At 35.8% G+C, this 15,560-nt stretch overlaps 1 pseudogene; it reads right to left on the reverse strand.

Moving 5' to 3' along the window:
- Positions 1–1,051: 1,051 nt before the first annotated feature.
- On the reverse strand, positions 1,052–2,398 carry LOC116113110 (annotated as a pseudogene).
- Positions 2,399–15,560: the final 13,162 nt, after the last annotated feature.

Raw genomic sequence — 15,560 nt, forward strand, 5'->3', positions numbered from 1 at the left:
GCCAGCGGCCCTAAAACAACTATATCCGTACCCATAAATTGGAAAGATAAGCTTCCAGCACAAAAGCATGCCATACCAATACACAAACAGTGGAGAAGTAAATCCCACTGCAGCGCCCACGGCCACTTGACTGATTGTATGAAGTGTTGAGAGACTCTAGCCATGACTGCAATCAGAGATGATTAAGTAAGATATAAGCGACTAATTCATTACAGCATGTTAACAGTTGAAGATTGATGAACTTTAAAACGAGTCTATTCTATGGAAATTAATGCATCCATGCATATTGGTTCAACGTGACCTAACAAGTAACCGCTTTAATCATCTCTAGAAACCAGACATGCAGTCTACTTTGAGATTAAAAAAAAAAAAAAAAAGAAAGAAAAGAAAAAAAACGCAAATGCTATGGCCTATGTACTTATTCAAATGGCTCTGTCACCCTTTGATATTGCAAAAAAAAAATATGCACTCTTAGTAATCAAAAGCTAGAGGATTATGAGAAATTAAAAGGAAAAGAAAATAGAGTTATCATTTGATCACACAAGATTTGCTCAACCAGATTTTGCACATGATAAATATTTGAAATTTCACTCACAACATACGAATGGCGATATTCGGGCACTATCTTCTGCCCAGAAAAAATTACATGCATTTAGTGCTGGTATGACTAAAAACCATTCAACTTTGAATCAAGATAAAACTTTTCTAAATTTTACAGTTTTGTCACCACGGAAACAGTTGTTTAGTGGTGCAGTGAATAAATCAAGAATTATACAAATATTCTCCACTTACCAGTTACTTCAAAATTTCATATTTAGTTATGGGCATATATATCTGATGAACTAGTGGATTAATTGTAGTTTATGAACATGAAGAATTTGCAACCATGTACTGACTGGCAAGAAATTCAAATAGCAATAACAATCAAATTTCAAGTTTATATGGACTTAAGTTCACTTGTTAATCATAATGATCTTGAAGAGATTAAATTTTTAGTTTTCACATGATTTGTAGACTTTACAGTTTTCAGCTGATAATAGCAAGGAATCTGCTAAGACTTTTCTTGAACACTGAGACCAGGATCACCATCATATATATACTGCATTAAAGGAGCCAATTATCATATTACCAGATATGAACCACATGCCATGGCAAGCCCACTGATTGCAAATGTAGCTCCACTTAAACCCAGTGCTTCCTCAAAGCAAGATCGTAGAGCAAAATTTTATTACATGTCTAAACAAATCCAGAACAGTGATAATATACTCACTAGTAGCCAACCAGGGATTGACACTCATGCACACACCCTTTCCTCAGAAAGGGGGTCATGGCAGACTCATATAGGAAGAAATAATATCGGATTGCAAAAAATATATTTGATTGTTTCTTATGAATTGAATTGCATTATAAGTCACAATTTTCCACAAACGACAGGAAAAATGAGCCAATGTATTTCTAGAGACTTCATAACTGTAGTTTCTAAATCACAGATAATGTAAGACCAAGTTAAAACACAATGAGTGTGATGAAATTAGTCAGTGTGTAGTTGCAATTTAAACATCAACCAGCTCAATGGTTTAGAATTTTGGAACTTGGCATATGAAGACAATTACATTGCCACCGCTTATGCAGCCAACACTCTTGAAGTTGTCAAATATTATTTCTATTACAGGTGCTAAATTATCCACTGCAATTTGAGGAGCAGGAAGCATACACTTATATAAAGACTACAAGCTTCACACTTAACCAAGCATTTATTAACCCAAAAACATCATTGAACAGAAGACATAAAAGACATATGATTTGATTAATATAAACGCACGAAGCAATTACCTGACAGAATAATGTAAGTGACAATGAAGAAAATAGATTGTGCATGAGAAGATGGCATCCCAGGATGATCTTGAAGTGGAAACAGGTCTCTCTGGTTTAAAATCCGTTTGAGCGTAACTGATAGAATAGCATAACAACAGACCCCATCAAGCCCACAAAGCTTCAGCATCATGCCTCCAAATAATCACTCCACCAAATGATGCAGCCACAATCCACTTGCTCTGTTAATAATCAAATAAACTTATCAATACACTACATAACTTGAATCTACGTCTTTCTAAGTAAAGTTTCTTTGTTTCAAATACACACACATAAATAAGCCGAATCAAAACCTTCCATGATAAAATTGCTCAATCAACAATAATAAAAGATTCAAAGAATGATTGCAAAAATCAATATTGACAAGTTCCAGACAAAAGATCGAACCAGACGATTGAGCGTTGACTCCAGCCGAGCAGCTGCAACTGAGACGACCCATCAATTAAAGTTCTTGTTCAAGCACTCTAACATCTTCCTCGACATCACTGCTACTCCTACTATCTCTAAACGAAGACGTTTTAACCATTTCGGGCATAGTTCTGGAAACAAGTCGACCGCATAAAACGGGCCTTTGGTAGAAATGCAAGAAATAAACTAGGATTCGAAGACTGAAGATTAGAAAAGCGAATTGACAAAGTTGTGTAAGTGGGTTGGTGCAAAATATTGGTGGCTGCTGATGACATCTTTGGTCACTTGAACAAACAAAAGATTTTTAGTGATTTTATTTAATGTGGGATGAATTGTGTAGAATTAATGATTGGTGAGAAGAATCCAAACTGGGTATCTGGATTTTAAGCTTCTGGATTCCCACGCGTAAGCCGATTGGTTTTGTTTTGATTGTCAGGTTGGACATATTTGGTAAGTAAGCCTTTCTCCATTGAATTTATCCAATTCAATCATGTAAAAAAGAGAATTTCGAATGTAAATTAATTGAACTAACTTTGAACTGCACATAATTACAGACAAAAATTCTCAGTCAAGTGGAATAAATACTAAAAGATCAGCTAAAAATATTAAATAAATAAGTTATGTTAATAATTGATACCCATTTTTCCCACACACGTAGTATTGAGAATAAGTTTGGCGTCTAGCAGATTTTGTAATTGAAGTAGGAAAGCCGAAGCAATTTCATGGAATCAAATTTAGGGTGGGTAGGAAGAATTCAATGAAATATGTGGTTTTGGTTTAATTGATTTCTTCAGGGTGGGCTCCAAATCCATGTTGTCCATATGTTCACATATTCCCAGCTAGGTCTAGCATTTAACAGACGATTAAAATAAGTAGTGTAGCATTTGTAAAAGTAAGGAATTATATCAATATATTTTATTAAAAGATAATGAAATTAACTCCTAAGATTTTATAACTATTTATGTCATTTAAATTAAAGAAAATGCTTTCAAGGAGGGAATTTTTATCTAGTTAACAACTACCAAAACAACAATATAATAATCGTTTAATCTATTGGATTATGGTGATGGCATGTTGCTAAGTAAAGTATGTGATTTTGGTTAATAAATTGAGAGTCTATTCATCTCAATTGTTATCATGTGAACATATAAATAATTTGGAAATGACAATTATAATAATAATATATTAAAAGGCCTTACAGTTTACCAACAATTGCTTAATACTTTTAATCAAAATAGAGTTTATAAAGAGTTTTGATTAGCTAACTCTATTATTATTATTTCCAGAAATCTACGGTTTGTACTTTTGCATACGGCCTGTGATTTTTATTTCAAGTGGGGAAGTGATTTTTAGGCCCATCAAATTGATCATCATCCTCTCTATTTTTAATGTATTTTTGTTTTGACAAATTCAACTTAAATAAACTCATTCTCATTTATATTTTTTGTTTAATCATTAACCTTTAATTCACATAAACCCTAAATCTAAATTTTCTAATCATTGAAACATTTTTTTTTTTAATTTCAATTATTCTTTGTTTGAGGTATTCTTAAGCTATAGAAAAAGTAATCCACAATGAGTAAATTTGAATATGAAGAGAAAAGGTAAATTTCAAATTTGAAATTGGGAAAAAAGGAATAAATAAATAAACCTAATTAAAAAATTGGGAAAAAGTTGTGTAAACGAAAACCTAATTAAGTTTGAATTGGGGGAAAAGGAGAGACAATAAACACCCTAATTAAACTTAATTAAGCATGATATTTTCAGTATTAAATGGGGTTTAAAGACAATTTTTAAAATATAATAGAGGAATTTCTAGCAATTGGGGGGGGGGGGGGGGGGGGGGTTGGTAAAAATCACTTCTCTTTCAATAGGCAAAGTTAAATGTTGTCCATATTTGTTGTTGAATGTTGATACAAGAAATCCAACGACAAGTATGTGATTGACAATGTTAAAATCACCATTAGATACTTGCACAATCCTACTGATCAGTGATGAGAAAAACAATTATGTATGAACAACAATTAACATAAAAAACACAAAGAACAAAAGAAGGTATTTAAAGTGGTTCGATTGTTATAATGCAAAACTACGTACACTGTTATGTATTAAATGTATTGCGATTTAAGTGACAAGAGTTATTCAAGTTCTCCTCAAATTCCCTCTTTTCTCAGCATGTTGTTTCTCTATACGTATACCTTGCTGTCCCCCAAGCCATATTAGGGTCTCCCTAAAACACATTAGGGTTTGGTTTATATAGCAATTATTACAAGTTTAAAATATTGGAAATAAACACGGGATCTTTAGAATAGGAAGAAAACTTGATCTTCGGCTTTTGATTCGAGAGTTTGCATCGCATGATATCTCTTTGTCAAAGTTGAGATTATCCTTCTAATTATGAATTATCATTTCTGAATTACCGCATATCATTTGTTAATGGTCCTTGAATCTTTATAAACAAAAGAAGGCGGACTTCAATGTTAAATTATTATTAACTGATTTTCGAATGAGTGATTTTATACAAGAGTGGAACTATTGACTCCTACTATTAAACTAAATAAGCCCCACTTCTAAATATCCCAATCGACACAAAAAAAAAAAAAAAAAAAAAAAAAAATCAATTTATAAAACCCCATATATTTCACAATTATCCTGCATTTACTTCTTTTTCTTTTAAATCTACACCCATAATCTCGTTGTTACTACTACCATTCTTCAGAATTAGTTTAAGATGAATATATAAAAGAAATCAAAAAAAAAAAAATAATCCTATAAATCAAATCCATAAAGTCACCCAATCAACAACACAACCCTAATTGTGAAGCAATTTATTTTTTAACAAAATTCTATCCTTTTTTTTTTTTTTTTGGTAAATGGTAATCTATTAAAAAAAAAAAAAAAAAAAAAATGAAAGAATGAGGCCCCAAATAAGGCGAGCCTTACAAGAGATCATGGGTCCTGGTCCCTGGACAAACCCAGCGACCCAGCAAAAAGTCAAGGATTTACGATCTTCTTGCGTAGGCCTAAATAGCAGACCCGCCGCACAAAAAAAGCAGGTCCAGCAAAATAAAATAAAAACAAGAGCCTGACATATATACACAAATTACATCCAGACACAAAGGAAAGAGACCTCTGCACATCCAAGGACAGCAGTCAGCAGCAAAAGCACCAAGACTGGACTGTAAACGAGCCGGCTCGGCTCGGCTCGGCTCGATAAAAATCGTTTAGAGCTCGGCTCGATAAGGCTCGGTTTGACTCGAACGAACTCGGTTTGTTAACTGAGTCGAGTTGAAATAGTGAAGCTCGGCTCGTGGGCGCGAGCCTGTCTGGCTCGGCTTGATAAGCACTGTACACTTAATAGGGTGTTTTGGTGATTTTTTAACTATTAGGTATTAAACTGATATTTTTTAGTGAAAAAAGTTAAAAAAAATGACAGTTCCCCCCCCCAAAACCAAAGTGCAAATTTGAAATAACACGATACATCAAAACAGAGCATCAATTACTCAATTTCAGTTCCCCATCCCAGTTGCCCTAAATCCCAAATCGCGAACCAGACACTTGAAACAGTAATCTCTTAGGAATGTTATTTGTATATATTCAGAACGTTTTTTGATTTTGTAAGGTAATAGACATTTGTAATGTTCAAAACATATCCTGTTAATTCCACATTGAATGTAAATATGAAATACTGTACGTAGGCAGATTGCTGTAAAAAATGGGAACTTGGCTCGATCAAACCTGGATAAATGGTGGTTTGATCGAGCCTTATCGAGCTCGATAATGAGCTGCGAGCCCTTATCGAGCTTGAGCTCGACAAGGCTCGCGAGCCTGCTCAAGCTCGACTTGAGCTCGAGCTCGAGTCTCAATTTTGAGGCCGCCAGGCTCGAGCTCGAGTCAACATTGTGTAAACGAGCCGAGCCCGATAAGCCAAAAGCTCGACTCGTTTACACCCCTACCCAAGACAGCATCTCAGCAGCTTCAAGCACTAACCCCTAGGAAACCAAGCACCCCAGTTAACTAAAAACAGCACCAAAACTCCCCATGGACAGCAGGACTAAAGACAAGCCAAAACCACATACATCAGCAGTACAGCAGGATTTATGGAACGGCCAGTCAACTTCTCAAGCAACATCGCCCAAGCAGTCTCCCACCACGCAAAATCACACAGAGCAGCAGCTTGCTCACACTTGGGATCACGCCGAAACCAAACCAGAGCCACTCAACGGCCCACAGGCAGCTCACACAAGAAAAAAAACATATAAAACCAACCAACAGCAACTCAGCAAACCATAGACAAAGGCCACATCACAAACGCTAAAAGCCACACCCGAGGAACAAACGGGGCAGAAACAAATTTCTATATTTGCACCACAAATCCATCCACTTAAGCAGCAGAAAAGAATTAAGCATCAGGGTTTAACTCCAAACAATCTATCTTGTTCCATTAATATTTGATAGAATTTGAGGTGGGTTGACTCCTCACCAATAGGCATTTTTCAAATTCTATCATATTGTTAAAAAATTGTCTTCTTCCGTCAAATTTCACTCTCAAAATCCTTATTTTGAAAAATCCAGCTCCTTATCCACAATGCTTGAACCACTTTAAGCCGACACAAGGATTCCCGAGAAACAATTTTCCACAACTAGCTAGGGTTAACTTTACTTCCTAATATTACACACACTTGTGTGCGTGTGTTTTCTATCTTCCGGCTTCGAGATAATATAAATATATGGTACACTGCATATCTTGGATGATTGAAAATAATGTACTGCAAAGAAACAAGGAATTCATGCGAAGGCAAAGAGTATGTGAATACATAATGGAGCCCATGTGCTTGAAATCAAAGGCTTACTATATTCATTAAAATCTCAACCAGTTCCTCCATGATCAGAAGGCTAGCAAGAAAAACAATCAGGTCAACCTTAAATTATGGAGGAATGACAACCAAAATGTATGCCCATTTTCCATTAGAAAATGATACTACTAAACTTTCACTTCGATCCGTAAGTTCAATTATCCTTAAATTAATGCAAGTCTGTACTTAGGTATATTAGCACTTAATTTTGGTCATATAACTTGAGAGAGAAGAGATAAGGAGAAACGCCACAAAAATTCAAAAGAAGACAGCTGAGGAAGTGTAAGGTTGTAGAGTGGGCCGGGGGATTAGGAAGAGGGGCTTTTGACGCGTGTATGTTTGTGGATATAAAGAGGGGAGAGAACCTTTTGAAAAAATCACTTTAAAGAGTAAAGATAGTGGCCAATTGTTCATCAATCAGCCTATCAAACTTCAGTCTAAACGTACGTAAAGAGAAAGGGGTCTACACTCACAATCACGGAGGCCTATTCCAAGAAAAAGTAGGTTGGGCATAAACTAACCGGACACCCCATCATTTGAAAAAAAGATGGGGCCACTGTGTGGTGTCCTCGTTTATTCATGTTGGGTTTCTTTTTCATTATTAACCTGGTGGGGCTGTAGAGCAGTAAACTCTAGTCACATTCAACATTGATGAAGGACTTCTTAGTTTCTGTTCAACGGAAGAGCCATTGTCACTTCGAATCAGCTATCCACCTCCTGCATGACGACATCCAGTTAGCCTTACATGAATATATATGTAACTTTAATCCTGATAACTTTCTGATTTTTCGAGTCTTCTAATCTCTATCCAAATTTCAGTTGTTAAACATGAATCTATGGCCTTCGATTTCATATTTAATTAAAGAAATCATCCACATACAAGTACCAATGCAGTGAGAATCTAGAACTGTTCTTTGGTCGCAGTGGTGTGCTTTCAAACTGTAGGTCTGACTGGCCCATTTTCAAATCTACTTAAATTTTAGATAGTGAAAGGTTTTCAACCGAAAGGATAGTAATAGGCTGAAATCGCCTCACCTCAGAATAAGTTATTAATATTTTACTATAGGGGTTAAGCGTTTGAGATTGGGTTGAATTCTGATATCTTTGGAGTGTATAGAAGCAGAGAGTACTGCATATCAATATGGGCTGGCAGTACTTGTATTAAAAACGAAAGTAAAGCTTGGCCTCCATATCTTACGTAACCATCTCCCGAAGTTTGACAATACTAGGAGCCCTCTTGAGTGTTGAGTCCTAACCAGCTGCTCAACCTCAACCAAACAACATTAATATGTATGTGATCAACACTCTACTTCCATATGACAAAAAGGCTTCTACAGAATTTCGTTAATAGTTTTCCGATCATAACAGTATACCTTTTATATGGGCAGTCATACAATTATATCAAGGATTAGAACATTCTGTTAAAAAAGAGTATCTTTAGCAGAGAAAAATAAAAGCATAATATGTGTTTTTGGATGGAGAAGGGGCTTGAACCAAGGGTAACTAGATTGCCTCATAAAAAAGAGGAAATGAATTCTGCCACACTTGAACTAAGAATCGGTGTCTGACAATCCCATCTGCTTCTCTCTGAACAAAGCATAGTTTTTTTTTTTTTTTAATAAATGCAAAATCTTTCACATATAACCTAACCTAAGCAAAGCAAACACAGGGACTAGTTTATTTTTCAGAAAAGCTGGTCCATACAGTAGTTTCAGGAATCAGGAATGGCCACGTGAACTCACCATAAACACGGCAGAGGTCAGAGTGTACGGCCTTGAACTTGATTACTGATACACAGTAATCTGTGCTTCCATAGTTTCAAATTTGGGCTCTGGTATGGGGTGACTGGTCAACATTGTAGTGTACGCTAATTCAACTTTAAATGAACCTAACAGATCTTTAAGAGCTCAAAATCAACTTCCCTTAACTCCTCGAGTTGCAGAATTAATTAAGCCGTATCTTTCAATAGGGTGCTCAGTAGTTGCTTAAAACAAAAACCAAATAACGTTAATGATATGCACATATTCTAGATTTAATTAATCATTGAATCGCTATACAAAAACTCATAGATAAGTCGAATAGGAAATGTTGGGACCAACAAATAAAAGAAAGTAAATCTCCCCAATTTTTGAGAATTTAGGTTCAAAACTTGGTTATCTATCACAGTAATATTGTGGTTTATCTAATTCTTTGAGTTTGTAGAGTATTCAATGGATATCGGAGATTAGTTGAAGTACGCATAAGCTGGTTCGAACACCCTAACTACCAAAAAAAAAAAAAAAGAAAAAAAAAAAAAGGGGAAGTAAATGGAAAGGGTGGATGATGTCAATCAGTATATCTTTCTCTTGCTCATAATTTCTATCTTTTATTAATCCTAGCGAGATAAAAATTTATGTAAAACCCCACTCTCATGAAATATTTCGAAAGATAGAATTTTAAACCGAATAGGGATGACATTCTGTTCTTTGATCCCATCCAATTCTTTTCTATACAACTTCAGTTTGACAGCAAGGGATTGGTATCCAAGGAATGCGAAACCTGTAAATAGATACATAATGTAAATTTATGAGACTACAATTAAATATAAACTTGTAAGAGCACGAATTATAATAAAAAAATGACAGAATTGTAATATAAAGGGTGAGATTAATAAGTGTTGCCAGTCTAATATTCAAACAAATATTCTAGAGAAGTATATGAGTTTTTAATTAGCCAAGATCGGAATGATGTAGTTTAAACCAACAAGGAGACGTTAGCTTCTTTTAAAATCTGGATTTACGATAGTATATATCTCTACCTTTCTCATTAAATCAAATTAATGATAATTAAGGAAATGTTTCCTTTTCTATAAAAGAAAAATCTATCCACAAGAGTTCTCACTTCTCTCGAACTGCAAAGCTTCTTACTCTAAGAAAAGAAAACAAGTACTTTAAACCTCTTCCTTTTCACTAAACCCCTTAACTACTCTCCTTCTCCTTCTGTGCTAATGGATACAATGATTATACATGGAAGGCCATTACAATCCGAACCAAAAGAGATGGACCGCCAAGAACAACTTGGAGGTCACTTCATTTATCCAAGGAGTTCTTGCTGACTTTATTTTTCTGGTATTTCTCTTGATCCTCTTTTTTTTCCAACACGATGCTTGGCTATTTTGTTCGTCGACTGGTGGCATTGATCATCAACCCACTCTTTCTTTTGACGGTGTTCTGCGTGATCGCATTCTCCTTCCTGGCTGTTGCGAATCCAGCAAAGAGTCCAGGGAAACTATCGCCAACTTCAATGTGGGTGCCCAACTGTATGACGAAGTGGTGAGACCCGTTGAATTTTACGGCCAGCCGATTGCCCTGGAGATGATGCTGCCGAGACAGGCGTTTGTTGGAGAAGTGGTGTACCTGAACCAGGAGGTAATATATGAAACAGGTTCTCACTCACACTCTGTCAACTGGGAAACGAGTATGGTGGTGGTGGGGTGATGATTATAAAGTAGAAATGGAGCAACAAGTGCCGGAAACGGTGCAAGAATGTGAACCAGTCAATGAAGTTGAAGAAGAACAACAGGTAGATGAAGCAGTTAAAGCAGTGCAGGTGGAGCCATCCGAGGAAGCAGAGACAGAGAACAGCGTTGATACCAGCGAGGATATGGAGGAGAATTCTTGTAGTTCCAGGACTGTCCATGATTATATGAAATGGAGGAGTTTAATGGATCATTAGGCTCTACATTTTATACCGGCGGCAGCGGAGTTTTCAGTACGAATATAGGGTTCGAGGGTACCTTGCCATGCTTATTAGAAGAAGGTGAAGATCATTAATGTTTGTATCTTTTTCGGTCTTTTTATTAGCCTCTGTAGTATTGCTGTAGTACTTTTATGATGCTTTATAACAATCAGACTGTGGTGTGTGTTTACTGCTTTTATTTATACTTAGTGTTTAGGTTGTATTAATAATGAATTTAAGAGATGATTTTTTTTTTTTTTTTTTAATCAGAGTACTGTTGGCTGACTTACACATCTAAACTAATTTCTAGAATCTATTAACACTTATAATCCTAATAAACTGTAACTTTAAATTTTTACCTTAGGACCACAAATTAATGGTTAATTTAAGAGATGGTGGTTAACATAAATGATCCTAATTATGTAAAAAAATTTCTTTATGTTCCTATCTATTATTTCATTGGAATTCCCTTAAAGTGATGACATATATATATATATATTTATTTTTTTTTTGCTTTGAACCCTAGCTAGCCTAGTGTCACGGGCTGGGAGTTTCACACCCAAAAGGCTAACTATTAGGTGGAGGGAATCCCCCCATTATAAGCCCAGACCTCCCCAATACGCTTTCAATATGGGATTTGTTACACTAGAGAAGTTCTTCAGAACACCTAAAATATGTGGGAAAGTTCCATACTCAGAATTAATGATTATTACTTCAAAATTCTAAAAAATGGCAACGTGATTGAAACATCGTTGAATAATATAATCTATCCTGGAAAACTAGAATGTAGATGGTGTTGTCGCTAATATGGAAAAAATAATTATGATAATTGAAACTCAAAGAAGCCAAGGTGGTTAAAACATCTGTTCAAGCGTATCTGCAGCTTTTCACCGACATAATCATTATCTAATCATAAACTTGAATCTTAGGTATAAAAAAAAGACTAGTATAGTTTATTTTTAGTACACAAGAGCACCAATTATATAAAAGATGATTTATTTTTTCATTGTTCCTCGGAAAAGTAACTTATAGTTCTCTATCAAGTTAGCGAGACAGAAGTGATGCCGGTTCTTTTTTTGGCCTATCTTTATTTGTTTCTATTCGCTTTACAGTAATGTTAGTTTTATAAAGAAACTTACAAAGGAGGCATACAAAGATAATCTTCATCCTTCATCTTCATCATTTCTCTCTCTCTCTTTCTCTTTTTCCATTTTTTTGTTTTTTTCTTTATTTTGTAAGCTTTCTTTGTAAAGATAGACTTATTCTTCGCTTTATTCCTCTTTCATTTGATCTGTTTCTGTTATAAGTTTTCCACTATGAAGACTATTGGGGTGGTTGAAGCATGTCACCTCTTGTGATTTTAAAAGAGATTTTTCCCAAAATTATGCCACAAGTTTTCCATTGAATAATAGATATGTCAAACGTACGGCATGCATTCTCCTTTCTTTAATTTTCTTTAATCTCTTTTGTGCCACTTACATTCATGGCTAATTGGGTCTTTGTTTTAAGATGTTTATGTTTGTTTTAAATTTTAATTATGGGGTGCTAACAGACAATGTCTTTTAAGAAAGGAATTAAATTATATCTAATTTTTTATATATGAGATTCTATTTTTCTTTAGTATCCAAAAATATGATTCACTAGATCAATTCCGTTGTTTATGTATTGCATGGAGTCTTATGGTGCCATGCCAATCTCAACTTTGGTCATTCTGGTAGAAAAATATTAACACGATCTTCAAGGGTCTATGCTGCATTATTTCAGGATTGAGAATCCACAAAAAAAATAATCAAACATACCAGCAGAAATTAAAGGGACTTGGTAAATTATAGGAATTAATTTTGTGCAGTTTCCTATTTTTTTCTTGATTGCTACACTATCTAGTTTTCTTGTATATTTGTTGTATTCATAAGAACCAAGGCAAATTTATATTTAAACTTTATACAAGCTTTTTCTACCAGCTTGACAAAATCTAGTAAAATGAGGTTCCCATATTCGAGTGAGTTTTTCATAAAAGAAAAAATTCACGAGATGGAGCGCCCAGCACCATTCCCCTAATCAAGTCAGAAGCATCTGCTATAAGTCCGATACTAATAATACTATATAATTAAGGCTCTCTTTGGGGCCTAAATTACAATTGGCCTCAGCCCTAGGTAATAAATTCAGTTTATAAACATAAGAGCAAATGATATATTCCCACCCAAGGTTTGACGAAATCCTAAGTTGGTACCACAAGTTATATTTATTCTAGATTCCTACCCTTAAATTAACACTGTTAGCAATTTTTAGGGTATAAGGCCGCAATTACTACAATGTTGTTAACCATAAAGCCTAGTTAGTAAATACGGGTACGGCAAAAAACGGTACGGGAATTTTACGGGTATAATACGGCAAACAGTGAAAAATACGTTTATAAAAATTCGGTCATAAAATTCGGATACGGAAAAAATACGATACGGGTATATACGGGTTTAATACGGTATATTATCAATAATACGTTTTGAAAAATACGGCAATATTAATCCTAGTTTTGATACTTTTATGGACTAATTATTAATGTATCTTTGCATTGACTTCAATTAAATCTTTTGCTTTTGCTTTTGCCTATGGTAACGTTAATCTTTTCTTTGCCTTAACAAATTCCCAGGCCCATGTCTTGTTCTATCCCACCCCATGTCTTGTTCTATCCCACCAATAGAAAATATATATATATCTTTTTTTTTTTTGTTTATGCAATAGAATTATAAAACGTAATCTACAGTTACAGTGTTGAGTGTTGAAATCCACCACAAACACAAATTAAACACCCATGACCCATCTTGAAAACCCCCCTCCCTCTCTCTTCTTCAATCAAATCATCTCTCAGTGTCTCACGGTCTCACCCACAAAGCCAGCTGCTTCTTCCAGAGTTCCAACAATGGCATCTGCTTTATAGGTTATTTTTTCTGCCAATACTTTCCTTTCTTTAAACTTATTCTTCTCCCCCAAACAAAAACACAAACCCGTTAAAACCCTCAACCAGTTCGCCTTCCACAAATTTATTCTTCTCCCCCAAACACAAACACAAACCCGTTAAAATCTCAACCAGTTCGCCGTCCGAGCTGAGGAAGGAGAAGTATTGGCAGAAAAGCTGAAAACGTCGAAGATCTGAGGAAAAAAAGCTGAAAATGNGAGACTCCTTGCACATCACAGGGACAGCAGTCAGCAGCAAAAGCACCCAAGACTAGGACTGTAAACGAGCCGGCTCGGCTCGGCTCGGCTCGATAAAAGCTCGTTTAGAGCTCGGCTCGATAAGGCTCGGTTTGACTCGACTCGAACTCGGTTTGTTAACTGAGTCGAGTTCGAACATAGTGAAGCTCGGCTCGTGGGCTCGCGAGCCTGTCTCGGCTCGGCTTGATTAAGCACTGTACACTTAATAGGGTGTTTTGGTGATTTTTTAAACTATTAGGTATTAAACTGATATTTTTTAGTGAAAAAAGTTAAAAAAAATGACAGTTCCACCCCCCCAAAACCAAAGTGCAAATTTGAAATAACACGATACATCAAAACAGAGCATCAATTACTCAATTTCAGTTCCCCATCCCAGTTGCCCTAAATCCCAAATCGCGAACCAGACACTTTGAAATCAGTAATCTCTTAGGAATGTTATTTGTATATATTCAGAACTGTTTTTTGATTTTGTAAGGTAATAGACATTTTGTAATGTTCAAAACTATCATGGTTAATTCAACATTGAATGTAAATATGAAATACTGTACGTAGGCAGATTGCTGTAAAAAATGGGAACTTGGCTCGATCAAACCTGGATAAATGGTGGTTTGATCGAGCCTTATCGAGCTCGATAATGAGCTTGCGAGCCCTTATCGAGCTTGAGCTCGACAAGGCTCGCGAGCCTGCTCAAGCTCGACTTGAGCTCGAGCTCGAGTCTCAATTTTGAGGCTCGCCAGGCTCGAGCTCGAGCTCAACATTGTTGTAAACGAGCCGAGCCCGATAAGCCAAAAGCTCGACTCGTTTACACCCCTACCCAAGACCGCATCTCAGCAGCTTCAAGCATAACCCTCTAGGAAACCAAGCACCCCAGTTAACTAAAAACCAGCACCAAAACTCCCCATGGACAGCAGGACTAAAGACAAGCCAAAACCACATATCATCAGCAGCTACAGCAGGATTTATGGAACGGCCAGTCAACTTCTCAAGCAACATCGCCCAAGCAGTCCTCCCACCACACAAAATCACAACAGAGCAGCAGCTTGCCTCACANTTTTTTTGCAATAATACGCGAATAATTCGCGAATTATACGCGAATAATTCACGAATTATACGGGTATTCATATTATACGCGTATAATTTGGAAATTTTTATAACATACGTTAAAACGCGTTTTATACGCGTATTTACTAACTAGGCCATAAAGTAATAAATTATGTTTTAATCCCTAATTTAGTAGAATTATAAAACTTACCATTTTATTTTCAAATTATCTCAATAACACCATCGATCACTGCACACCCTCTCGATTTTTGTCCAATTTGGGCTGTTTCCAATGGCGTCAAACCCCCTGGTCACCTCCATCACCTTCCCCATAGTTTTTTTGTCCAAAACCCCTTTGGTTCCCGACTCATTGGCCCTTCCAATCGTTGATGCCATTAGGCTTAGGGTTTCTCTATTCTTCGCTGGATTTCGATCGATTTTAGCAGCGAAAATCCA

The sequence above is a fragment of the Pistacia vera genome, unplaced genomic scaffold (assembly GCF_008641045.1).
Source record: "Pistacia vera cultivar Batoury unplaced genomic scaffold, PisVer_v2 Contig673, whole genome shotgun sequence".
Classification (NCBI taxonomy): Eukaryota; Viridiplantae; Streptophyta; class Magnoliopsida; order Sapindales; family Anacardiaceae; genus Pistacia; species Pistacia vera.